The 25,586-nt window shown below is 40.0% G+C and overlaps 1 protein-coding gene across 9 annotated transcripts in view; it reads right to left on the minus strand.

Moving 5' to 3' along the window:
- The window catches only part of LOC148161652 (testis-specific Y-encoded protein 1-like), a 37,223-nt gene extending 13,679 nt beyond the window's left edge, over positions 1-23,544 (minus strand). For 7 of the 9 annotated variants that reach the window (XR_015767444.1, XR_015767443.1, XR_015767439.1 and 4 more), the window contains exons 1-11: positions 23,405-23,544; positions 22,197-22,339; positions 18,120-18,204; positions 16,022-16,176; positions 14,514-14,651; positions 8,956-9,069; positions 8,268-8,428; positions 6,845-6,968; positions 5,928-6,049; positions 3,867-3,953; positions 991-1,117 (exon numbers count right to left, since the gene is read on the minus strand). The gene's annotated coding sequence lies outside the window, so the exon portion shown is untranslated. Of the gene's footprint in view, positions 1-990; positions 1,118-3,866; positions 3,954-5,927; positions 6,050-6,844; positions 6,969-8,267; positions 8,429-8,955; positions 9,070-14,513; positions 14,652-16,021; positions 16,177-18,119; positions 18,205-22,196; positions 22,340-23,404 lie in introns of those variants that run through there. The other 2 variants (XR_015767445.1, XR_015767446.1) reach the window with 2 other exon arrangements.
- Between the last annotated feature and the right edge of the window lie 2,042 nt (positions 23,545-25,586).

Here is a 25,586-nt window from a genome sequence, read left to right on the forward strand (position 1 = left end):
TTTGATTTGCTGTTTGATTTCTTATTTGGCCTACTGCTTGTGCAGTAGTATGTTGTTTAATATTTATATATTAAATATTTAATATTTACATTGTAGATTTTCCAGCTTTTTTATTATTGATCTTTAGTTTTATACCACTGAGGTTGGAAGATATACTTGGTATAATTTCAGTCTTCTTAAATTTGTAATATTTGTTAAGTCTCTTTTTATGTGATTTAACAGGGGATTCTTCTGTGTGTACTTAAAAAATGTGTATTCTATTTTTCTTGGATGGAAAGTTTTTTATAGATCTTTTAGAACGATGTGTTCTGAAGTATGCTTTTAAGTAAAAAATGTTCTTGTTGAAAGCGTATCAGAGGCGATGGGCGCCTGGGTAGCTCAGTCAGTGAAGTGCCTGCCTTCAGCTCAGGTCGTGATTCCCGGGTCCTGGGATCGAGTCCCGCATCGGGCTCCCCGCTCCACAGGGAGCCTGCCTCTCTCTCTGGGGGGGAGGGGGGAAGGCGGGGGGAATCGAACTAGTTCAAGAAAAACCCACCAACCAACCGAAAAAAAATAAAACAAAACAAGAGACAGCATTTTAACAAAGTCAACATAACAGAGTATTTCTAGAAGGAGTAAGCGGCCAACAGTGTCAAATCCTAAGCTGGTCGTCGCAGAAGGCCTCGTCCAACGGGATTTCTAGAGAGTGCCACGCTTTCCCTCGAGTCATTTTCGTTCCTGCTGTCCCCCTGGTAACCTACCCTGGCAGCCTGTTCCTAACCTACAGGTGGAACAGGCTGCACTCAAATGCACACATACAGAAACATTCTGCTTGAAGATGAACTCACATCATGGCCCTGATCGTCTACATCACTGACCCTCAGCCAGCTCAAAGTGCACGGCTACTGCCCTCCTGCTGTCTTTTTGTAACACATACAGTACACTGTGGATTTTCTGTGTTTTAAAGGAAGCCTCTTTCTGATGGCCGTGCCCCCCGAGCTCCCAGCCAACCTGCGTGTTCCAGCGCTTGTGCTCTCTATCAAGCTGACGGATCAGGACCTCCGCGGCTTGGATTGTCTCCTGCGCTCTGCTCACTTCAGCTTCCAGTTTGGCAGCTTCTGACGTCCTGCTCTGGAATCTGTAAAAACGTTAACAGCAATTAAAGGCAAAGGGATTTCAGAAAGATTTGACTGAATGAGCCTTAGTAAAGTGAGCTTTTCTCTAAGTTAACGGTAATACTGATAATATTTGCGTTCAAGATAGCACCAACGCAGCAGACACAGCAGCGTGCAGATGTGAAAGGCAGGGCTGCTCGAGCACAGACTCCTCCCTGTGACGTTCAGGGCCCTGTGGGAGGGCTGACCGCACCCCCACCCCCCCCCGCCCCGACCCCGCCGCCTCCTCAGTTTTCCCTCATTCAAGCCTCCCACATCAACCTCTGAAGGATAAACATGCTGTCCTCTTCTGGATAGCCTGCTGCTTCGGGACATCCCACGTGCCTGGAATACCTTCCAGCCCCTTCCTTACCCCACCCCCCAGCATTCTAACTCCTTCAAATACCTACCTATCAAAAATATAAAGAAAATTTTAAAACTCACTTCAAATATCCAATCCATTACATATATTCTTTCCCCATGTGCCCACTTGCCCAAATTTATAACCATCCTTTTAAATTTTCCTTAAAAAATACTTGTACAAATTTATTATTTTATTAAATAAAACAGTAACATTCCAGCTGATTACCTAGTACTTCAATAAATATGTAAGTACTTATAAAATGCCCAGGATTGTGCTAAGCATCAAAAACAAAACAAACAGCAACAAAAAAGCATGTAATGTAATCCTCAGAACAACAGCTCAAAATAAGTGTTATGATTCTCACTTTCCAAACAGATTCTCTTATAGGTTTCACCAGTAATCAGTAGAGGATCTAAAATCCACCCACGTATGGGTACATCTGACACTATGTTCCATGCAATTTACAGTGCATCTTATTGCCTCTCTAAGCACCCAATATCTTCTCCTACACATGGGAGTAAAACTCAGTTTTCCAGTATGGTAGCCACCAGCCACAAGTGGCGATTTAAATTTAAATTAACTAAAAGTAAACAAAATCTGAAATTCAATTCCTCAGTCATATTATCCACATTTCAAGGGCTAGTGGCTACCACACTGGACGGTGCAGACTACAGAACCTCCCATCATGTCAATAGCTCCGCTCGAGACCTGGAAGTAGAGCCCACACTTACTCACCCCAGCAAGTCATACTACGTACATTGTTCTGCCATAAGTATTTGCTGAATCAAGCTAACTTGAATGTTTCTGTATAAATTATACTAAAATGGCAAATGTCTCAATTCTGTCAAGTTAGAATTTAAATACTGATAGATCATACTTATTTTTTTCTTTGTACGTGTACAAGAAAATAAGACTGTCACTCACAATCTAGGGTCAATTAAACCTTAATTAAGAATCAAGTAAATGGCTATTAACCAGCATTGATTCATTATTGATAATCACTCTAAACCGGAAAATGCCATTCTGTTTTACTTAAAATTCAAAGTTAATTCTGAAGGTTTTTTTAAATAATCCTTCCACAATATTGACAGTATGGCGTAGTGATTAAAGAACAGGAACTTTATGGAGTGAGACAAATCTATGACCTAATGCTAGCTTTGTCACTTACTAACTGTTCAATGTAGGAAAATAAACCTTCCTAATGTGCAGGATGAAAACACCCACCTCTGGGTTTATGTGAAGTACTAAAAATGACGCATATGTAAAGTGCCCAGCACAACAGATCACACGTGTGCTACCATATGCGAACCACCCAATAAATACCGAACACTTGGCTGAATAGTAAGCACCAATTCTCGGCATAGGACACTGAAAGCAATGAATACTTTCCATGCTTCTCTATAATTATATCTAGAAGAAAATGATGAAGTTTCTTTCCTGTATCTATAACATACAAAAAAATTCAGAAATATTGAAATGACTGGATTTATGGGTTTGAGGCTTCTTTTTCATTTTTTTCTCTGTAAGTAAACATATATAAGTATAAACAAGATCATTATTTCCTGTATGGAGAAAAAAATAATAGTTTTCAGTCTGATGAATTTATTTCTTGGTACAGTAATTTATATTTCTTCCATAAAAAAAATGATGGAAAATGGAACACACCACTTGAAAAAAGGTATGTATTTAGAAAAGTTTGAGTCTTACAAAACTAAAAGCAAATGATAACATAATACAGTATTTAATCACATATGCTCCAGCTTTCCAATTTTCACAATTTTTAAAGGGAAACAGTCCCACATTTGCTATGATTCCCACACCAATATTTTCCACCCTATACTCTACAGCAATCACATGAAGCCAGAGGTTAAGGAATGGTTTTATGATTAATAATATTCATAAATGGTCCTGAAATTTAAGTATGATATTGCATAAAGGAATACGTTTTTAAACATTCAAGGTACAAAATTAAAAGGACACAATAGTTTCTAATGTGATCCTGTGCCTCAGGCAGATTACAGAACACGTCACGTGAAGTAAGTCTGGATAACACGGAAATGCAGACGCCAAATGTAAGGACTCTGGGCATGAACCTACTACATTCTCTCCCTCTTGCTCAAGTCCCCAGTGCTCAGGAATAGACACAGGGACAGCTCCACAAGGGAGACTTCAACTGTGTTTGTTCCTACCAAAATCACTATTTAAAAAAAGGAATACCTTCTATATTATTTCTTATGTTTCCCTATTTTAGAGTGATAAATCACTGAAGGAAGTGAAAATAACGATTATAAGATTTTCAAAACTGAAACATTAGTTTTCAAATATCCAAAATATATTTTTTTTCAAAATACATTTTAAAGTTAACTTACTTCTCTTTGAGTTCTGATACTTTCTGGCCAACAGAATTTAGAAGCTCCTCTAGTTTCCTTTTTCTGTCTTCAGTTTTCTTCAAATTTCTACAATATAATTCCATTTTATAAAAGTTTTTCTATTTTATATATCAACAATAGCAGAAACAACCCTTTCTATCCCTTCTAAAGCCCTACCAAATGAAACCAAGGGAATTAAAAAAAAAAAAAAAAAGATATTCATGCACAAAGATAAAGAGAATGAAAGAGAAAAGGGCTGCACTGGAGTAACTTTAATAAAATTTTGAAAGGTGGTAAGTGACATAATGGAATGCAAAAAGCCAAAAGTTGAGGGGCTGCAGGAAGAAAAGCCAAAGAATTCCAAATGCTCAGGAACTGAGGACAACAGGTCCTCTGAAGATAACACAGCTGAATACAGAAAGTTTTCCAATAGTTGATATAATCAATCCATCAACCTCAGATTCCCTCCCATGCTGAGAATGGACTATCCTCTTAACACATCCTGAAGGTCAAGCTCAGAACCGTCAGCCCCCCCACCCATAGCCTAGGCAGAAAGTAGGAAGATTCTTCTAGAGAAGACTAGACTTACCTCCTCCCCACAAAATTACCCACAACATCCGAGAGACTGCCGTCAAATGACCGGTTCCCACTGCTGCGAATCTGTCTTTGCACAAACTGACTAAAGGATTTGTCAAAACACAGACTGCAAGGCCTCGCACCCCGGCACTCCCAGCATCTCTGACTCAGAAAGCATGGACAGAGCTCAAAAATGGGGGCTCTTCCCAAGTTCCCAGGGGATGCTAATGTTGCCAGCCTGGGGATCCCACTTCGAGAACTACTGCAGTAGAATAAAGCCTTAAAAATTCTGAGATTAAACTACTTCTCGCCTAGTGTTGTACACCCAGGCCAATTATTGACTGGATATAACAGCATAATACAGGTAATTTTAGACGGGCAAGATGTCAGAACATTTTTCATCCTATATACCCTTTCTAATGTGCAGGATGTGTTCTAGAAAAATGAAGGACTAAACTAAGAAAGAGAAGGGCCCGAAACAAAAGAGAAAGAGATGAAGACGGTCTCTGGAACCATGGTGAGGAGAGTCCGAAGAGGACAGCTGTCAGCAGCAGCCTGGGGCAGACAGACTCACGTGAGCACAGGACGGAAGGCTCCAGAAGGGGTAACAGTAAGAAAGAACATACATAAATACACAGACTCTGAACGTGGGTTAGGGTCTGTTCTAAGGCTGTGCATAAATGCGTGGTATGTCAACAGAAAAAAAATAATCGATTTTAAAAATGAGGAAATTATTGATATTAAGAAAAAACAAAAAGATGTACAAGAAAGGAAGTATACCCATAAGATACAGTATGTCTCAGCTGTGGAAAATACTTATATACTCAAAATAATATAAATATTTAACATTATTCATTACACAAAAATATGTGGCAAATTAACACAAAAATTTCACATAAGTATATTGAGAAAAAGAAGTCTGGGCAGCTAACAGTCTCCTTGTCCAGGGTAAGAAGAGATGAGGTCACACAGAGATCAGTCGAGAACATAACATGCTTCTCGTTCTGCGCATAGAACCAATGCCCAGTTATGAACAACCACCAATTAAAAGTAAATGTTAAATTGTCCACCTTCCTGCCCAGACCATGTGTTATAAAATATACAACACATTTCCTAGAACTTAGAAGGAGAAAACAAATTTAAAAGCCCTAACTTTCCAAAACCTACTTTTTGTACCTTAATATTACTCATTCACAAAACTTAACCCCTTATAAAAGAACTTCTACCAATTTATCCTTCCAACAACATAATAATGGTAGGGGGAAAAAATGAGTTGGTTCTGCTCTCCAACTTCTTTTAATTGTGTTTTCTTTTGATCTGTTTAATTTTATTTAACTGACTCATGTTATATGTTTTAATGCTGTCAGCTGCCTTTTTAGGTATAAACAAGAAATATAACAAAAATAAACCCCAATAACTGAGTCATTAAATTGATGCAAATAAACAAAGGTTAGACTTCTTTATATTCGATATCCCGGAACTCACGATTCTAATCCTGCCTGCTCAGTTTCCAGAGGCTGAAGGCGCTCCAGGACGTGGGAGTACTGGACGTTTGCTCTAACCCACGCAGCCAGAGGGGCGGCCGCGGTCCTGGCTCGCTTCGCATTCTGAAAAATCCATCACAAGTTAGCCAGCACCCTAACTTCATTTCAAATAAAAGCAAAGGTAATCCTAGTCTATATTGCTTAAGCATTTAATAATTTATCCCCTCAAATGAAGTTTTTGGTTGATAGTTAAATAACAAAAACATGAATTGTTATTTTCATTAAAATAACCCTGAACTTTTGCTTCCAAATAAATGTTTTTGAGCCACATAAATCTTTAATAAAATTATATTTAATTGACATAAGCACTCCATCAGCTACATTTATAATGAATATGTCTGTCCACAATGATGTTCAGGCATCAGTTCTTCTCTTCTGTCCATGGGACACATCCTTATTGGATAAAAGCAACCCTGAAACCATGTTACCAACATCAGAGATGATGCACATAACATTTTGTATAAGAGATCTAAAAAAAAATACCAGCATCATGGAATTTAAACTGTTCACTGAAATAAGATACAAGTATCCTAAGGCAGGTTTCTGTTGTTATATGACAGATATACAGGAAGGAAGAAAAGCAGACCAGGCAGGCTGGAAGTTCAGAAATGCCAGACTGATAGTAAGATGCAAACATGTTGCACGTATGACACTGTGCTCTCCAGACCCAGCCTGGATTCCCGCCCACCTGTCTGCCGCTCAAGGCTTCTGACACACAAGCCCTACGGCTCACTCTTATCTTTTACTTTTAGTTTTTAGGCAGTGTAAATAATCGACAATGAAAAGCCATCACATTTTAACAAGCAGAATATTACAGACCATAGGAAGGGGATCAATGGCATAGCTGTTAAAAATTACCTTTGAATCAAAAGATCCCTTATTTTTATAAAGAAGTTCTTCAACGCTCTCTCTTATTTCCTTGGGAATATTTCGTGCATCAAAAGTTGCTATGTCTTCTCTTACGCCTCTTTTTGCAAGGAAACTAAAATTAAAACATTACTTCAAATAAGGGTAAATAAAATTTGCCACTTCTGACAATAACATCGATTTAACAAAATGCTGTATGCAGTACTTTTCATCCACTAGTTAACGAAACATAGGGTCCTGAAGTATCCCAGCTTCTCATGTGCTGCCAGTCACTTTGTAAAGACCACAAGGGAGAACTCCACAGAGAAGCCCCACGGTTCCTCGCCTCCTGTCAATAATGTGCAGCGGTGAAGGGCAGGGATCACAGTCCTCGGATTCTACCTACATCCCTTTCCGTGAACTGCTCTGTGCTTGTCTGTTCTAGGATAGGTCAGAAAATTTCCTGACTCTGTTCTAAGAAAGGGACTTCCAAGTGTTCCTCGACCTGCACCTCCCTTCCCACCTCTGGATATGAAAGGACTCCACCATGACCCCCAGTCCCAGTGTGGATCTGAGTGTGGGCACAAACCACAACACAGTCACCAGAACGTGAAAGCCGAAGCCACGCAGCTGCGTGTTTCATTAACGCCCAGCCTTTTCTCTTCCAGTGTGCATCTTGTATTATTTATGGGGCTCCTGCCCTCGCTCCTCCGGCCCTTGTCTGACTCCGCCAAGAGTGCAAGACTCTGAGAAGACCGACACTATTTTCTTCATCAGTAAATCACAGGAAACACAATGCTCTGTACTGTGGGTGGGCCAAATAAATGATGGCATTTATTGAGATGTTCTTCAAGATTTTAGGCATTCTTTTTTTCTCTCTGTGGATACTTATATCACATATTATGGAGAAAGGAAAATATAGATCTTGGTATAGGATCACACAGAGTATCTTTTTTTTTAAAGATTTTATTTATTTATTTGACAAAGAGAGAGAGAGAGACAGCGAGAGAGGGAACACAAGCTAGGGGGAGTGCGAGAGGGAGAAGCAGGCTTCCCGCAGAGCAGGGAGCCCGATGCGGGGCTCGAGCCCAGGACCCTGGGATCATGACCTGAGCCGAAGGCAGACGCTTAACCGACTGAGCCACCCAGGCGCCCCCATACAGAGTATCTTGAAATATTACAGCAAAATGTGTAACTAGGTAATTAATGAAGCACAGTTTGAGAAACAATGTAAGAAGTATTTAAAAATATGAAAGAGGCGCGCCTGGTTGGCTCAGTCAGTACAGCATGGGACTCTTGATCGTGGGGTTGTGGGTTCAAGCCCCATGCTGGTTGTAGAGATTACTTAAAAATAAAATCTAAATAAATGAATCAATCAATCAATGTGTACTTCACTGGTGAAATAATAACATTTTTCACAAATTAAAAAACGTACCTTTTCATGCTCACCCAAGATGTATCAAAGATACCCATCAACCTTAAAACGCCCTCAAGAATATCTCTGATGATATCAGGTGGCATACGCAGTGAGCGAATTTCTGAAAGAGATTCTGGCTTAATGTTTCCAACTGCTAGTTTAGCTTCATTGACTAGAGGCTAAAAGGACAAAGAGCATTTTTACTTTCAAAAAATATATATGTAAAAATCAATAACTCTAGAAGTTATTGAATATTTGTCATTTCATTAAAAATAACTCGTTATTAAAATCCTTTCTCTTCAAATATCAAAATGCTTTGAAACACACAAAATACAAAATCTTCAAATTCTTACCACCATAACTACAGGAGTCTAATTTAGAAAAAATCCCATTTGTTTTGAGACAATTTGCCATTTTCAAGAGGCTCCTTATATTCTATGACTAGCTGGCTAATAACCTAGTGAGGGGCCAAAAAAAGAGCCTAAGAGTTTGACTTAATTTCCCTACAACACATTTTTCTCCTCGACACTCAAACAACACGGCTCACGGGAAACGCAGATGGTTTCTGATGACCTTCCTTCCCCCGGCCGACCTTCCTTCCTGCATCTCTTCCATAAAGACCATGGTGTTGGAAGCCACGCTTGCTAATACTCCTAGAACTCCCAGACACAGTCAGTAGTCAGACAACGCATCCACTGTAGCCTACCTGCACTTCCTTTAATTCATTGTCAATTTTGTTTTTTCTTTCTTCAATTTTAACAACTTCTTCTGCTATTTTGTGCTTCAGTCTTTCAAGTTCTGTCTTTTGCTCACTAGCATCCTAGAGGAATATTTTAAATGATATTCCAATTAATTTTCATGCACTCGATATTTTAAAGCATGATATCAAAAATATAAATTATTTTAAAATAACATTTTCTTTTTTTTTTTTTAAGATTTTATTTATTTATTCATGAGAGACAGAGGAGGAGAGAGAGAGAGAGAAGCAGAGGGAGAAGCAGGCTCCCAAGGAGCAGGGAGCCCGATGTGGGACTCAATCCCAGGACCCTGGGATCATGACCTGAGCTGAAGGCAGACGCTTAACCATCTGAGCCACCCGGGCACCCTAAAATAACATTTTCTATTAAATGTTTTCCTAATGTTAATTGACATGAAAGTTTCTAAGATGCCTGGGAAATGAATGTTATAATTTACTACGTATTTACTATCAGGAAGTTTCTATGCTTTATTTGTTTTAATGTTTCCAAATAGCAAAGCAATAAATGCTTATTATATAAAAACCAAGCAACTCAGAATTGCAAAACTTAGAAAATCATCATAATATACATTTAACACTTGGAATAAATAATTCAGAGAGGTTGGAACTACTATGCTCATCTCATAAATGAACAAACTAAAGTCTCCTATAATTCTAACAGTAAAGACTAACAACTCTTAGAGACTACAGTGTATTAGAAGTTTGTGTTTCTACACTTTATTTTAGACAAAAATTGAAATCATGATACAACAATATGATGGTAAATATATAAACAAAAATCAGTACAGATTCAAAGAACAGTAAATTATTTACTAATAACACGTGAACTCTCTGTTCATGCATGCAAGTATCAAGGATCCCACATATGGAAGGAGAAAATTTGTCAAGAAATCTTTCAAGAGTCCTTACATCAGTGGTTCTCAACCACATTCTAGTCACTCAGGGAGCTTAAGAACTAATACCTGGTGTTCTGTTGCCAAGTATATCGAAATACTTCATCTGGGTGCAGGCAGGGTGCAGAAAGATCTAAAGACGCGCCAGGTGGCTCCAATCTGGAGCCGAAGCTGAGACTCAGGCACCGGCCAACTCCTCCGCAGTCTCACCCTGAGCTCCCTCACACGTCAGTGCAACTGGAACTGTGTGCTTCTCAGAAGGGAACTCACGTGCTCCATCACACACACAAACACCCTCCAAGGCCCAGCACGTGTGTTGTTCTGCCACCTGGAAGTGAGCCCTACTCCAGGATTTTACAGTATTTAATCTGTACTTTTCTCAAGTCACAGACCTGGAGCTGCAAGCTTTGCAAGTTTACACAATTTGATATTTAGCTGTCTCTCCAGACTCTACTTTGTTATAAAATTATGAACAGAAACGTCTGCTATTTATAGTCAAGCAAAATTATTAGCGTACAAGATACACAGCGACTCTTCTGTGTCTCAGATAGGCAAGACAACTAGCTACCATTGTAGAAAACCCTTCTGCAGAGGGCCGACCACAGGACAGCACAAGCTGTCCGAGTCTGACTGCAGCTCGCCGGCCTGATGGCACACGGGCACACATACTGCTCAACGGTCTCCTTTCATCAACAGCATTATCCTTCACACGGCCTTCACTTGTTTCATATTTCAAATTACTCTTCAAAGGTAAGGAGGTGACAGGTATTTTTTAATAATAACAATGGCTGTCTGCTTTACATAAATCTTTATAGTAATTTGTTTCCAAAATACCTTGAGGAAAAAGTGATGCTAAAGTTTTATAGTATGAAAATTACATTTGATTTTCTATTACATTACTTACCAGGTCAGGTACTCAATAAAATTATCCTGGAAACACTGAACGTGTACATAACCATCATATATCTGGAAATGTTATTGCTTTTGAAAGTTTCCCAAATGCCAATGGAATTATTTTGGCGTATCAAGGGAAATCTTGATTATGTCATTCGAGTCAGTCTAGATAATCCTCCTGTGAAGCTCACAGTCCTTAAGAACCCTACCCACACTCAGATTTCCAATGAAGATGACCAAACTCACAAAGAAAGCTTCTTTTGTGAATAAGAATAAAACAACCAAGTATGAAAAAGTACATAAGAAAATATAGTGGGAAACAGAAGATTTCATAAAGTACCCTCCGAGGGCTAAGTGGAGATGAGGCAACAGTGAAAGAGACCAATAAAAAGGGATGCTGCAGGGGCGCCTGGGTGGCTCAGTGGGTTAAGCGTCTGCCTTTGGCGCAGGTCTTGATCCCAGGGTCCTGAGATCGAGCCCCACATCGGGCTCCCTGCTCGGCAGGAAGCCTGCTTCTCCCTCTCCCACTTCCCCTGCTTGTGTTCCTGCCCTTGCTATCTCTCTCTCTCTAATAAATAAATAAAATCTTTAAAAAAGGCGGGGGCGGGCGCCTGGGTGGCTCAGTGGGTTAAGCGTCTGCCTTTGGCGCAGGTCATGATCCCAGGGTCCTGGGATTGAGCCCCGCATCGGGCTCCCTGCTCGGTGGGAAGCCTGCTTCTCCCTCTGTCTGCTGCTCCCCCTGCTTGTGCTTTCTCTCTCTCTCTGACAAATAAATAAATAAAATTTAAAAAATAAAAAAAAAATAAAAAAAAAAAAAAAATGGGGACGCTGCCAAAAGGAAGGATTTACAGGCTAAAGAATCTCCTGAGAGATAACATCAGAGCAGGAATGAAAAGCTCAAGAGGCGAATTAGAAAATGAAGAATTTTTAAAGGAAGTAGAGCAAAAAGAGAAGGAAAAAGGTGAGAAAACCTAAGAGAATTAGGGAAGCAGTCGGGGAAGCCCACAGTCCAAGTAACAAGCATCCCAGGAAGGGAAGACGGAGACATGGAGGGAGGGGAGTACGGCCACACGCCGTAAGGACACTTCCCGGGACCGCGGAGAGAAGTGTCCTGGGGCAGAGTCCACACGGTGTCCAACACAGGGAACGAAAGGAGACCTAAAGCCAAGGCAGATGGTGTCACCTTCAGAACAATGACTTCCACAAAGTCTCAAGAGAGGAAAAAAGAAAAAGATCACCTGCAAAGGATCAGACTTAACAGAACTTGGGAGTGTTTCGGTCACGACAACAGAAGTTGGAAGAAAATGTCTGGAAACAAGGGGATTACATTTCTTGATGACTAATCATGCTGAGCATCTCTCTGTGCATTTACTGGCCCTTCCTATGTCTTCTACCATGCAGGGCACCTTCAGATTTTTTCCTCATTTTTAAATTAGACTTTTTGTTTTATTATTGTGTTCTAATGGTTTCTGTATATTCTGGATACAAGTCATTTAGCAGATTTATGTTCTGTAAATAATTTCTCCCAGTCTGTGATTTGCTCTTTAATTTTCTTCAGAACGTATTTCACAGAGGAAAAGTTTTTAATTTCGATAGGGTCCAATTTCATCAATTTTTCTTCTTTTTCTATTTTGGTATCACATCTAAAAAAATCTTTATCTCACCCAACATCATTAACATTTTCTCCTGTTTTCTTCCAAAGTTTTATAATTTTATGCTGTACGTTTAGATCTATGACCCATATTCAGTTAATTTTTGTACAAGTTTAAGGTAGAGGTCTTGTTTATTTTTCTCTACATGGATATTTAAATACCATTTTTTAAAAAGACCATCCTTTCCCCATTTAATTGGCATTTTGTATAAAACCAATTAACTATGCACGTGTTAGTTTATTTCTGAACTTCATAATGTTCCAATGATCTGTTTGATTATCACTACACCAGTACCACACTGCCTTGATCACTATAGCTCAATAGTAAGTCTTTTTTTTTTTTTTTTTTTAGTATTTTCTTTATTTAGTTAGAGAGCAAGCAAGAGAGAGAGCATGAGCAGGGGGAGCGACAGGCAGAGGGAGAGGAAGAAGCAGACTCCCCACTGAGCAGGGAGCCGGATGCGGGGCTCGATCCAAGGACCCTGAGATCATGACCTGAGCCGAAGGCAGATGCTCAACCAAATGAGCCACCCAGGCGCCCCTCAATAGTAAGTCTTTAAATCATAATTCGTCCAACCTTATTATTTTATGAGTTTTTGTGCCAGTTCCTTTTATTGAGATTTATACATTAGTCTATTAAATTTTGAAGTTAATTTTAATTAAAAGAGGCATTAGACTTGCAGTAAGGTTAATAGTCACCAACATGAAGATGGAGAAACATATGAGATTTAATCAAGAAGGTAAACTTACAGAACTTAGTGATTCATGAAAGGTAGGGACTGAGAGAACATATGTCTAATATAATTTATAAGTTCTGTCTTGAACAATTAGCTATACTGTCAACAACGCAAGAAACAACAGATGTTGGCGGGGATGTGGAGAAACGGGAACCCTCCTACACTGTTGGTGGGAATGCAACCTGGTGCAGCCACTCTGGAAAACAGTATGGAGGTTCCTCAAACAGTTGAAAATAGAGCTACCCTAGGATCCAGCAATTGAACTACTGGGTATTTACCCCAAAGACACAAATGTAGGGATCCGAAGGGGTCCGTGCACCCTGATGCTTATAGCAGCAATGTCCACAATAGCCAAACTGTGGAAAGAGCCCAGATGTCCATCGACAGATTAGACTATGATTAGAATGTGGTTGAGAACCACATTGAAAATAGAGCTACCACATGACCCAGCAATCGCACTACTGGGTATTTAACCCAAAGGATATAAAAACACTAATTCGAAGGGGCACATGCACCCCAATGTGTACAGCAGCATTATCTACAATCGCCAAATTATGGAAGAAGCCCAAGTGCGCACTGATAAAGAAGATGTGGGATAGAATACACATACACCCTGGAATATGACCCAGCCATAAAGCTGAGAGACTTCTCAGAAGGCATGTCTAGCAGATTATTGGGGATTTGGGTCTGAAGCTCAAATGAGAGAGTAGGGCTGAAGGACGAGGGAGATGGATGTGGCGGGGGTCAGCACAGAGCAGCCTGGGAGGGCACACGGACACAGCGCCTGCGCGGACAAGAACGTCAAAGACGTCTCCTCTGAAAGGTTTGACAAAGGCAAGAAGGCAATGGCAAAAAGTGGACAGAATCAAAATATTAAAATATCATGAAAGTATAAGTAAAATGAATAAAGACTTATTTTGTAAATCTTGAGAATTAATATTCTGCCTTTATTAAGGCAGGAGAAAAAAAACCTTGAAGCCAGAAGGAGATAATTTTTTAAAAAATAAAAGGAAATATCAACTTAACTAGCAGAGGGTAAACAAATAAAATCGCTTACAAATCTATACCAACGTAAAATGTTATATATTTACAGGGTTTAGATATATTAGTATATGGTGAACTGAGAAGAATATAGCTATGATTTTAAAATAACATGGGAAAATACTATGCTTTTCCACAAAAGCTCTAGTACTTAATACCATCAGCCTGACTCAGCACAGACAAGCAATATTTTTCAAATCCACATAAGTAAAAATCTAAGTTTTCACAGTAATAATCAGGCAGATGTGGTCTCCCTACGGTCTGCATTTTCATGCTCCCTCGAAACATTACCTGCATTGACACTGTGATCTCTTGGAGAGCAGCATCTGCTTTGTCTTGCTTAGTTTTAAGTAACACACTTTGTTCTCCAGCTTTTCTGTTCAGCTCGTCCACAAGAGCTTTAGCTTCATTCAGTTTAGACACACCAGCCTGTACCAATAAAATTAACTAACATTTAAAAAAAAAGGAATTTTATACTCTTTATCCTGATGAATGGATAAAGAAGATGTGGGATATATATACAATGGGGTATCTTTAAGAAAGAATCAAGGAAATCTTCAAGAAAGAAAGAATCAAGGAAAAACCTAACTGTGTACACATCAAACGCTTGCAAGTGGACTTGGGTAGCTCCTTGCTGCTAATTATAATGACTTATTCAACCATATACCCATTAAGGTGTGGTACAAGACTCCACAGAGACATAAAAGAAAAACAGACTTTAAAACTGTCACAGTAAAGCCGAAGAGATCAACACATACTTGGGAGCTTCAAGACCAGGATTTTTACCCACTGAATTCTGTGAGAAAGAAAACAGAAAGCAAGGAAAAACTCAGCAAAGCTTTTCCACTTCTCAGTCTCCCTGACTACGTAAAACGACTCAAGGCCTACTCTTGGGTGGACATCTGACCCTGGGCTGGCCATTACTGCACCCCATCCCACTACCCGTGAGTAATCCAAGAAATGAACACAGAAATATTCCCCCTCTTCTAAAATATGAGTTGGGTTTTTGTCACCTAACAAATGAGAAGATTTCGGGAGATAGTAATGGCAAAAAGCAATATAACCAATATTTACCGAGCACCCAACAGAGAGGACAGCATCATGCTGGTTCTTTATCTAACTCACCCAATTAAGTTGCAGGTCAACAAGTCTGCATAATTTACCCAAAGCACCCCAGAGAACTAAATCAAGAAAATGACCTTCCCAAAGCATGTACAGTTAGTGGCTTGCTCTGAATGAAAGAGGGATAAAGATAACTTTGTCAATTAGGACGGATCCTACTTTATGAGACTACGACTTTGGAGAGGAAATGCTCTCAGACAACTTCCAAGGCTGGCATTTTAATGCCACATTTAAGTTGAAGCTCTGTAGTTGCAGAAATGGAGAAAGACAACTGTTCAGAATGTACTGACATAGATAAAAGTAATATTTTATAAGGTATAATTTTAATTTTAAAGGTTATTATAAAGCTTAATCTCAGATATTATGTTTTAATTAATAATAGACATTTCTGAATTTCTAAAAACACTTTGATTTTAAAGAAGCTTTTAAAGATCACCATAAACTATCAAAAGCACATAAATACCATCCAGTAGAGAAAAAACACAATTACTGAATCTAAATAAAAATTACAAAACCGTTAGTATACCTATGAGCAATACGGGTAGGTGAAACTGTTTTAAGGCATGTAATACAGTACTCATTTACACCAAATACATGCCACAGGCAACGGTTTGTAATATACATAATCCTTGTACCCCAGAGATAAGTAAAATAATTGGAGATTACCAATATTGTACCTGCAAATGACTTTGTCTTTTTAATAGTTCGTTTTTCTTGGTGCTACTGATGGCAGAATACACACGTAAAAAGGTCATATATCGGCTTGGGGTAGCACCATATGCTTTACAAGATTCACGGATTAATAAAAATGATTTTAGAAAATCAGGATCAACTAGAAAGAGAAAACAAAATGATTTAATATATACATGATCTATTGTGAATTAGAGAAAATCATCTTAACTACATTTATTTCATGCTAAATATTTCCACCTACAGAACTAGAAATACGAGGTATCATCTCTGCATAAAGGTACATCTATTCACAGCTCCCATGTTCCTTATGACTTTGAATTACTTAATTTCAGTGGTCTCTATCTGTCCACTGTGACATATTTGCTCTGAACACTTTTACTGCTGCAAGAGAGAGAAATCTACAGGTTGTCATAGCATATAAATTAGTTGGAACTACAGAACTTGTAATCCAGAAGCAAACACAATAAAAGCTCCTTGAATGGAAAAGAGATACCAAACCAAGCAACACAGATCCACTGTCATTTGACACAGGGTGAAACAGGACCTCAAAAGCCAAAAAATGAGGAGGCAGTTCACACAGGATTGAACACATCCATTACTAAACGTGTTATCTTCCTCTCATCACCTCAATCTATGTTCTTCCATATTCTCTACCTCGGTTAGTAAAGACAACTTCTCATCATTGTTCTAAGCCAGAACCCCGAGAAATGTCCTTGCGTCCTCCTTCCTCCAAGGGGTCCCCTTAGAGTGCCTCCTGGTACCCCCAAGTCCATTCCTTCCTCTTGGTTTACTGCAGTGGCCTTCCACAGGGCTCTGATCGCCTTCAGTTTCTTCTTACACCCCCCCTAGTTGCCCGTAATTGAGGAAAAGGATGGACCCAGACACTTTTGTTTCTACAGCAAGACCCTGGTTACGTCTCTGCTAAAATCGCTCCATGACCGCAGATCACCCACGAGTCAGAATCCAAATTCCTTAGCACGACACGGGAGGCTTGTCATTACTGAAGCCGCCTGCCTTCTCTTCACCTAGTACTCTACTGCTCACATGTCCATGTCTCAGCCATTGGGCTGTTCACAGATCCAATAAAATAGCTGGTTTATTTCTCGGAGCCTTTTGCATGTAGCCACTCTTCCCCAAACTGCCCATCTGCCCCTGTCCGTTTGCTGTAACATCTGCTAGTAAAAGCTGTCTCACTTTCAAAGGCTCTCCACATCAACTCCTACCATCATTTATCTCACTGTATCAGAGTTTATGTTTATATAGAACATAATTCTTGCTATTCTTTAGTGCAGTAGGAGCTCCTAAGTCATCTCTAGTATCCAGCCCAGTACCTAAGGTAAAACAAGTTCAACCACTATTTGGTGACTAGATGGTTAGATAAATAAATGAATGAATGTGCTATGATACTAAAAAAAAAAAAAAAAAAAGACCACATTCAAAATTAATTTGGAACTGGAAAAAATAATGAGAGTATAATTAAGAAAATATTGTGTCCACACTCAAAGAACACCATAAAACTTTTTCATGTGTGAGTTGCATGCTGTCACGTAGCTAAGTGAAAAGTGAAAACTAATAGAGAAGCTTAGCCTTCTAGCCAAAGACCCCAGACAATGTAAGTAGAACATCTGATCATCCGGGTCAAGAATATAATTGTTCAACTTCTTAAATGTAAACAATAGATAATGAGTTAGGTCCTGTAGAAAATGACATAAACATGAGTTTATAAATACAGAGAGCTTTAGTTTAGTTTTCATCCAAAGAAATCTTTGTTAGGAGGCACCTGCGTGGCACAGTCAGTTAAAAGTGCCCAACTCTTGGTCTCAGCTCAGGTCATGATCTCAGGGTCCTGGGATCGAGCCCCGCATCAGGCTCCACACTCAGTGCAGAGTCTGCTTGGGATTCTCTCTCCCTCTCCCTCTGCCCCTCCCCCCGCAAACAAACAAATAAATCTTTAAAAAAAAAAAAAAAGACTTTGTGCTAGTTTGTCATTATTCAAATTCATAATCACTGTGAATCTTTAAGGAATCTATGACACCAAAAAATGGCAATTATTTCACAAAGTCAATTTCATCAAAATACTACCTGAGTTTTTTTTCTTTTCTTCTTTCCTTTTTTTGTCACTGTATTTTTCTTCACCATCTGTTTCACTGAATAACATTTCAGGTGTCTAAAACAGGAAGAGCATGTCTTCAAACCTCAACTCAATAGCAAAAAGTTTAAATAAATCCAATATCAAAGGTTAAAAATAAAAAGAACACTTTTCTTCTAGATTTCTTACCAGAGTAAGAGAAATAATGAATATATCCATCTTCAGAATTTTTAGAATTCTAATATTCTAGAGTATTTCCTAGACAAGATTTTTGACACACATCAACCATTAATTGATTGCAAATTACTGACAACACCTCACTTGAAAAATGATTAGACCATATGAAATGAAGGAGATCACAGATCACAGTTTGGATTGAATTAGAAAATAATCACAAATGCCACTGAAAATCACACAATAAGAAAAATGAAAAGCTTTATTTGGCATCAGGGCATAAAGGGATAGTAAGGGTTCTGAGGTTTCCTGAATAAGAAGAAACGAAAAGTAAATGAAAAGAATTCCACAATTGGTAATTAACAGTTTTATAATTGATAATCTCAAAAACTGTTGTTGAGCTACCACTAGGATTTTGCCACTATCACAAATAAGATCAAGTTTCATAAACAGATCATTATTATAAGGGAAAGTATGATAATCTAATAAGAGTACTCATTTAAAATATACAAAAAAAAAACAAAAAAAAAACCAGAAGTAAAATATTCTTAGTTTCCTGGGAAGAAAATTAAAGTAGCAGAACACGGACATTTTTGCAACAGGAAGCCCAAGGTGTCCAGGTATGCGGGTCAAAGTCTCACTTTCTGAATCTCCCAGACTAAACAAAATGTCACACAAAAGACCCCTTTACTGACGAAGAATTTGAAAGTGCCATGGTTCGTGACCAGAGAATACTGTTTTTCCCTCAAACATCTTCACTGATTTCTGCCAAAACCCTGGAGCCTCTGGGAGAATATTTCAAATTTATCCTTTCAAATAAACTGAAATTTTTTTCTTAGGAAACTTGCTTTCTTTAAAATAGTCTATCCCTTATGTGAATTAGCTTGATTGTGTAAACATCGCACAAGATATACATATGTCCAAACATCACACTGTACACATTAAGTATAGACAACTTTTATTTATCAGTTTGTGTATCTCAATAAAGCTGGCTGACAAAACAACACCCTCCATCTGCAAAGCGTTCCTGGCTGGATGGGCCCACGCTCCCCTTCACCTCCATTCTCCCCCTCAGAGATAAAAATGCGTATTAACTCTATTAATTCCGATTAATACCTTCACCTCTCAATTCCTTCAACTCCTGTCCTTCTGGTGTCTTCTCCACCACCTTTTCCTCAGCTAATCACGCCCTACCTGCCATGGTCAGACCCTGAGACCGCGTCACTAACAAGAACTGAAATCATTCCATCATGTCACCTGTAAATATCCCAGGCAGCCCCAGCCCATTCCCTTCGTAGGGCCAATAAGCCTCATGCTCCACTAAGACCTGCGATCTATGAATTTGAAAATCGCCACACTGTCGTTCACCATCTTCCTTATCATGAGCTCGCAACTCCCTCAGCCCTCACTGACTCGGCTGTACTCGAGTAACAAAGCCCCAGTCCTGGCCAAGTGCAAGTGAGCACTCGCTGCAGGTGTGCCCTTGCGAGGGCACCGTGACTGAGGGAAACACACAGCACGCTGACGGCCTCCGCTCAACTCTCCCATCGCCAGCTCATGCCAACCCTATGCCACCCAGCCCTCATACCCCTTCTCCTCAGCCTTCCCCTCTTTCCGCGTATCTTCTTACATCCCTTCAGGACCCCACAAACTCTCCCCTCGGCTTTTCTCTCAGCTCATCACCTTGCTGTCTCTGAGAAAACAGAAACAATAGGAAGCCTGTCCACCACTCCCTGGTACCACACCTGCCCGCTTACCTGGAGCTGGGCCCCTGCGCCCTGCTTGCTTTGCTGCAGAGGCCAGTCCCTAGTCCTCTCATTTGTGCACCAGGCCGTGACATGGCTGCACAATGTTCCCCTGCCTTTCATATGTTCTTACTTCCTTGTTTGCATTCCCGACGGCATACAAACGTGTAATAGTATGTCCTACCTTAAAACTTCAAAAAAAAGTATTATTTTTACCTACTTCCTTCCACACGGATCCATTTCTCTGTTCCACTTTACAACAAAACCCCTCACAAGAGGTGACCACATTCACTCTCTCCAATCTCCTTCTCACTGTTTCTGGAGCACGTTCCAGTTGGCAGCCGCTAACTCAAAACTGCTTTCTTAGCCTCACGCTGGCCTCCCTGCTGCCAGAGCCGACAGTCAGCTCACAGGCCCCGTCCACCTGCCTGCGCCACGGCCCTGAAATGCAGTCTTTGCTTGTCTTCACACTCTGCCGGTTTCCCTCCCATTTCCCCACAGCAGCTCCTTCTCAGTATCCTTTGCGGATCCCTCATCTTCACGTCAACCTTTTCATGTTGAACAAGAGCCCAAGACTTCAGTCCTTGACGGTCACTCTCTGGTAGTCAACGCTCATTCCTTGGTGGCATCATTCATTCTCAGAGCTGTAAATACCACCCATACCCTGACAATTCCCTGTGTTTTATCCTGGATGCCTGACCCTTCTTTCCCCTGAACTCCAGACCCCTACACCCCGATGCCTTCTGCGTCCTGCAGCTCGGAGGTCTGACGTCTCGTCAAGAACACATCTACAACTGCAAGCCTCACATCCTCCCCTGCAAGTGCTCTTCTCGGTCCCCGTTCCCCGTGGACGGGTACTCCACCCTTCCAGGGACTTCAGCCAACATCCTTGGCTGTATCCTTCCAGCCTCACCTCCTTTTACATCTTAGTACAATCTGTCAGCAAATTCGGTTATTTCTACAGTAAAACGTGTTCAGAATCCAGCCACTTCCCACCACCTCTCCTCCTCCATCCCTAGTGCACACCATCCTTCTCTCTCACCGACTCCTGCAACAGCTTTGTAACTAATTCTACCCTTGCCTTTGAGAGTCTATTCCCAGCACAGAAGCCAAAGTAATCCCGCTGAAACATTAGAATGGTGTGTCAAAAGCCTCCGAAGCCTCCCTCACCTGTTTCCAGGAAAAGCTAAACTCCGCAGCGTGGCTCACAAAGCCCCACCCTAACTGCTCTCCTCTTACTTCCCTGACGCCACACCCCCAACTGCTCTCCCTCTGAGTCACTCTAACCGCTGACTGGGCTTCCGGCTGACTCTCAGAGTCACCAGGCAAGCTGTCAGCTCAGGGTCTCCCTGAAGAAGACATTCCCCCCCGCGACCCCCCAAAACCTTGTAAACTCCATGAGGGCAGGGACTTTCATCTGCTTTTTCTTTGCTATAACCCCAACAGATAGAACAGTGGCACATATTAGAGACCCGATAATTACTTCTTAATGAAGCCTCTCGTTCACGTGGCCTCTTAAGACTGGAATAATTTTCCTGTCCTTTATCTACTTCCTGGAATCTAACTAAAATATCACCTCATCTGTAAAACTTTAACTCTCATCTCAAATTACAGTCCTCCCTCTGACTCATGATAGGCAATAGTCCGTACTTCTTTACACAAAAATGAAGACATGAATGATCGAGAATATAAATATTATTCAAAGAAATAATCCTGAAAAATATTATTTATCAAACAAAACAATGGCAGAGGCTTCCAGTTAAGATGGTTCAATGAATTCACACTTCAAACACATCCCCCTCCCAACACTTAGCACCACAATGATAGATATTTTTTAAGATTTAATTTTTTTAATTCAAAAAAATGGCTAAAATTATTGCTACGATGTTTTTATCATAGGCTAGCTAACAACATGAATAAAATTTTTAAAGTACAATAAGTACCTCTGTAGTCCTTAAGCACATGAAGTTGTACACTCAACTAAAATGTCATATAAGAGCATAAAGAAAAGAGAGAGGTTTTCAAACATGTATAATCAGTGCCACCATTAAGGTAATATAATAACAAACACCAAAGCAAAGTCAGGAAAATCTGTAACTTCAAAAAGAAAATATGCTGTCTTTCATTTCCATACTTAAATGTTAAACTTACTTTCCTCATGCTGCTATCTGACCAACCCTCCATCCGCAACACCTGGCATTTCTTATGCAAAGCTGGATTACTCTCACAGTTTATTATGAAGTTTAAATTTGCAGAATCCATTATCAAGACAATATGCAAGTTTTGTTGAATTCCTAAAAAAATATAAGAAAATTATCATGGAAATTACAACAATAATAATTGGGGAAATCTATATATGGTCTGCTTTTATGAGTTTAAAATTTTCTAAAATGAAATGGTAGGAGCCATTAAGCAATATTACAGTTATGATTTTTATTTTTGTTCAGAAATACTTGTGTGTGTGTGTGTGTGTGCGCGCGCGCACGCGTGTGCGTGCATGCTAAGAGAAAAGATCCAGAAGGAATTCAGGAGGAAGGCAAGTGTCCATATACCAGATTGCTGTTTTGTATGTTACTTTTCAAATGTGAAACTGGATTCTACTTTACAATTTTTCTTTCAAGGATTTTGATTTCAGTATTCACAAGCAAATTGATCTCCAATTTTCTTTTAGGAGAAATATATTTTTCCTGTTTCACCAATGTTATTTTCCCTTCATGAAAGGGAGTTTGGAAAGTTTGCGTCATTATCCATGTTCTGAAACTGTTTTGAATAGCACTGGGATGATCGGTTTCCCAGAGGCCTGGTAGAGTTTCCTTGTGAACTGGAAGGAGAGGGAGGGGACGGTAGCTCTTTAACCAGTTTCTCTGTTTCAATAACAAATGTTCTTTTAGGGAAAGAAAGGAGCTAAGTGTAGTAGTGATGTCTGGTATTATTAGTGCCTTGTAACGACTTCTTCAATGTGAGATATCCGCAGTGCACATAAAACCGCTTCTGTGATCAGAAAGCTGCTGAGCTAGAAAAAACTAGAGAGTCTGGCAAAATCTAACCAGTTCAATAATTTTCTAAGATAGGAAGTTCTGAACACTAGTTTTACCACACAGAAACAAAAGCAGTGAAGTAAATATTCCAAGGAACATGAAAACACTTTCATCTTCCCCTTCTGCTAAAATTTTGCTAACATGCTTTTACTACAGGTTGGCTTTTCTAAAAGCACCGTAAAAAAGAAAAAAGTATAAATTACCAAATAGACCCAAGATTTAAGACACCTTTGCAACCTAATTAGAAAATATGGCAAATTAAATGGTACTTATTTCACATGAACCAGAGTTTGAATTGATGAATTCAATACAGTCACTTACTATATGTAAAGTAATTGACGACTGGTCCGAAAAAACCATCCTGCGAAGCCTCATCCTGAGGGGCAACAGCAAAGGCTCTAATTCTTCCTGGGTATAGAGTCCAGGAACTTCACCTACGGGACACAGCACTTCTCATGAATTTTAGCTGCATTACCCCAGTTGAAACACACTTAACATCCACAACACTTGTTCTATTTTTGTATCAGTCTGCTCTTATTCAGGCTGTTTCCAAAAATACATAACCCTATCACCTCTCTATTACTCACAAATCTCCCTCTGTTGCCTTCATTCGATAAAACTCAAACTCCTGGGCAAGCCGTTCAAGACAGTGGACCATCTAGCTGTCCACCTATCCTTGCGGGTTCTTCTCCACCCCTCCCATATGAGACCTTGTATTCTAGCCTCAGTGAACGTCTTTGTGTCCCATAAATATAATGACATACTCCCTCTTCCTGGAATTTATATGCACAGTCTTCCTCTGGCCTTTACCTTCCCCCCAAATTACCCTGTGTCCTAGGAGACACTGCTGTGCTGACTTCCCAGGTGCCGGGGAGAGCACCCCTTCTCTCTCCCACATCTAAACATGTCGCTGTTCAGCATGTATCACATCACAGAACCATGAATGAAGTATTTTCCTTTCCTGCTCAATTAGATTCTGAATTCCCAAAGGTCAAATATTTGATCATGTTTAATATCAACCTTAGACCATCCTTAGCAAAGTATCTGGAACATAAACATTTATTAGATGAATGAATGAATGAATGAACCTGTAGTAGAAATCAGAACTAGTCCAGGGCCTGTTACAAGGCAACAGAATGATGAAAGGCAATTCACACTGGATTAAGACCACAAGCATTGATAGGGGCACTGAACTAGGTCTTATTCACAACTACGAGTCCAGTATTTAGAACTGGGCCTGGCACATAACAGGTGTTTAATAAACATTTATTAAGCCAATATATTTAAAGTTTGCAAAAAACAGTAAGATTAAGCAAAAACCCTTTTGCTATGCATCCAAGGCAGTGCATTCACACAGGGCCCATCACAGCCTCATCCCTACCTTCCCTCAGGCCCAACTCAGAGGTGCCAGACCACATCTCGTCTGCCAAGCTTGTACATACCCAAACACATGCACACACAAATCTGCTCTATGTCTTTCCATTTCAGCCATAACAAGACACTTTTTTTTTTTTTTTAAGATTTTCATTTATTTATTTATTTGACAAAGAGAGACACAGTGAGAGAGGGAACACAAGCAGGGGGAGTGGGAGAGGGAGAAGCAGGCTTCCCGCCGAGCAGGGAGCCCGATGCGGGGCTCGATCCCAGGACACTGGGATCATGACCCGAGCCGAAGGCAGACGCTTAACGACTGAGCCACCCAGGCGCCCCAACAAGACACTTTCGATTCCTTAAATGTAGCAAAGAAACCTAGCTCTACATACATACTATCCACTACAGCAAATAAGAATTTGAAATAGAAAAAAGAGACAAAGGCCTGTTTTCTCTGAAAGCATTTTTCAAATACTTTTTTGCTAAAAATGGTAAAACTTAACTTACGATTTTTGCAGTTACAACTTGATAATAAAGACCAATTTATCTTAAGGTAAAAAGGTAAAAACAATAATTACTGCATTAATGCTTATGTGGATGTTTGCTTTCACAAACAAAACAAAACGAAAATCCTAGCACAAAGCTGTCTCTCTGCTTGACTAGGTTCAGCCATAAGGAACAGGCCTCCACCTAGTGACGACTGAAGCAATATGCAGGGACACACACCGTACACATGGACAGGAGTGGTCCTGTGAGCAGGCCCCAAGCCCCAGCAGCCCCACTCCAGCACCTGCCTCGGCAGGACTTGGGCCAGAGACTGGCCTGCTGACTGCCTAACCAGCATCCCGGCCTGCAGTCACGTGAACATGAAATGTAGACACTTCCCATTCTAAATCACACGTGTTCCTCGACCAGAGCTGTAACATTCTGAAGAGAAGACTATTTCATTTCAGAGCCCACCTAACATGACACAAAACAAGCATTTACTAAACACGGGGTCTGACAGGCGCATCACGGAAACTAGCTTTTAACAAGGTTTATTTTGTACTTAAATAACAAAACAATCTTGGTCCAAGTTTAAAACTAAGCTACCTCTTACCAATTCTAACAGTGACGACTCATAAAGAGATTC

The sequence above is a fragment of the Eumetopias jubatus genome, unplaced genomic scaffold (genome assembly GCF_037043125.1).
Source record: "Eumetopias jubatus isolate StellerSeaLion01/CBP00866 unplaced genomic scaffold, mEumJub1_p1.0 scaffold_105, whole genome shotgun sequence".
Lineage (NCBI taxonomy): Eukaryota > Metazoa > Chordata > Mammalia > Carnivora > Otariidae > Eumetopias > Eumetopias jubatus.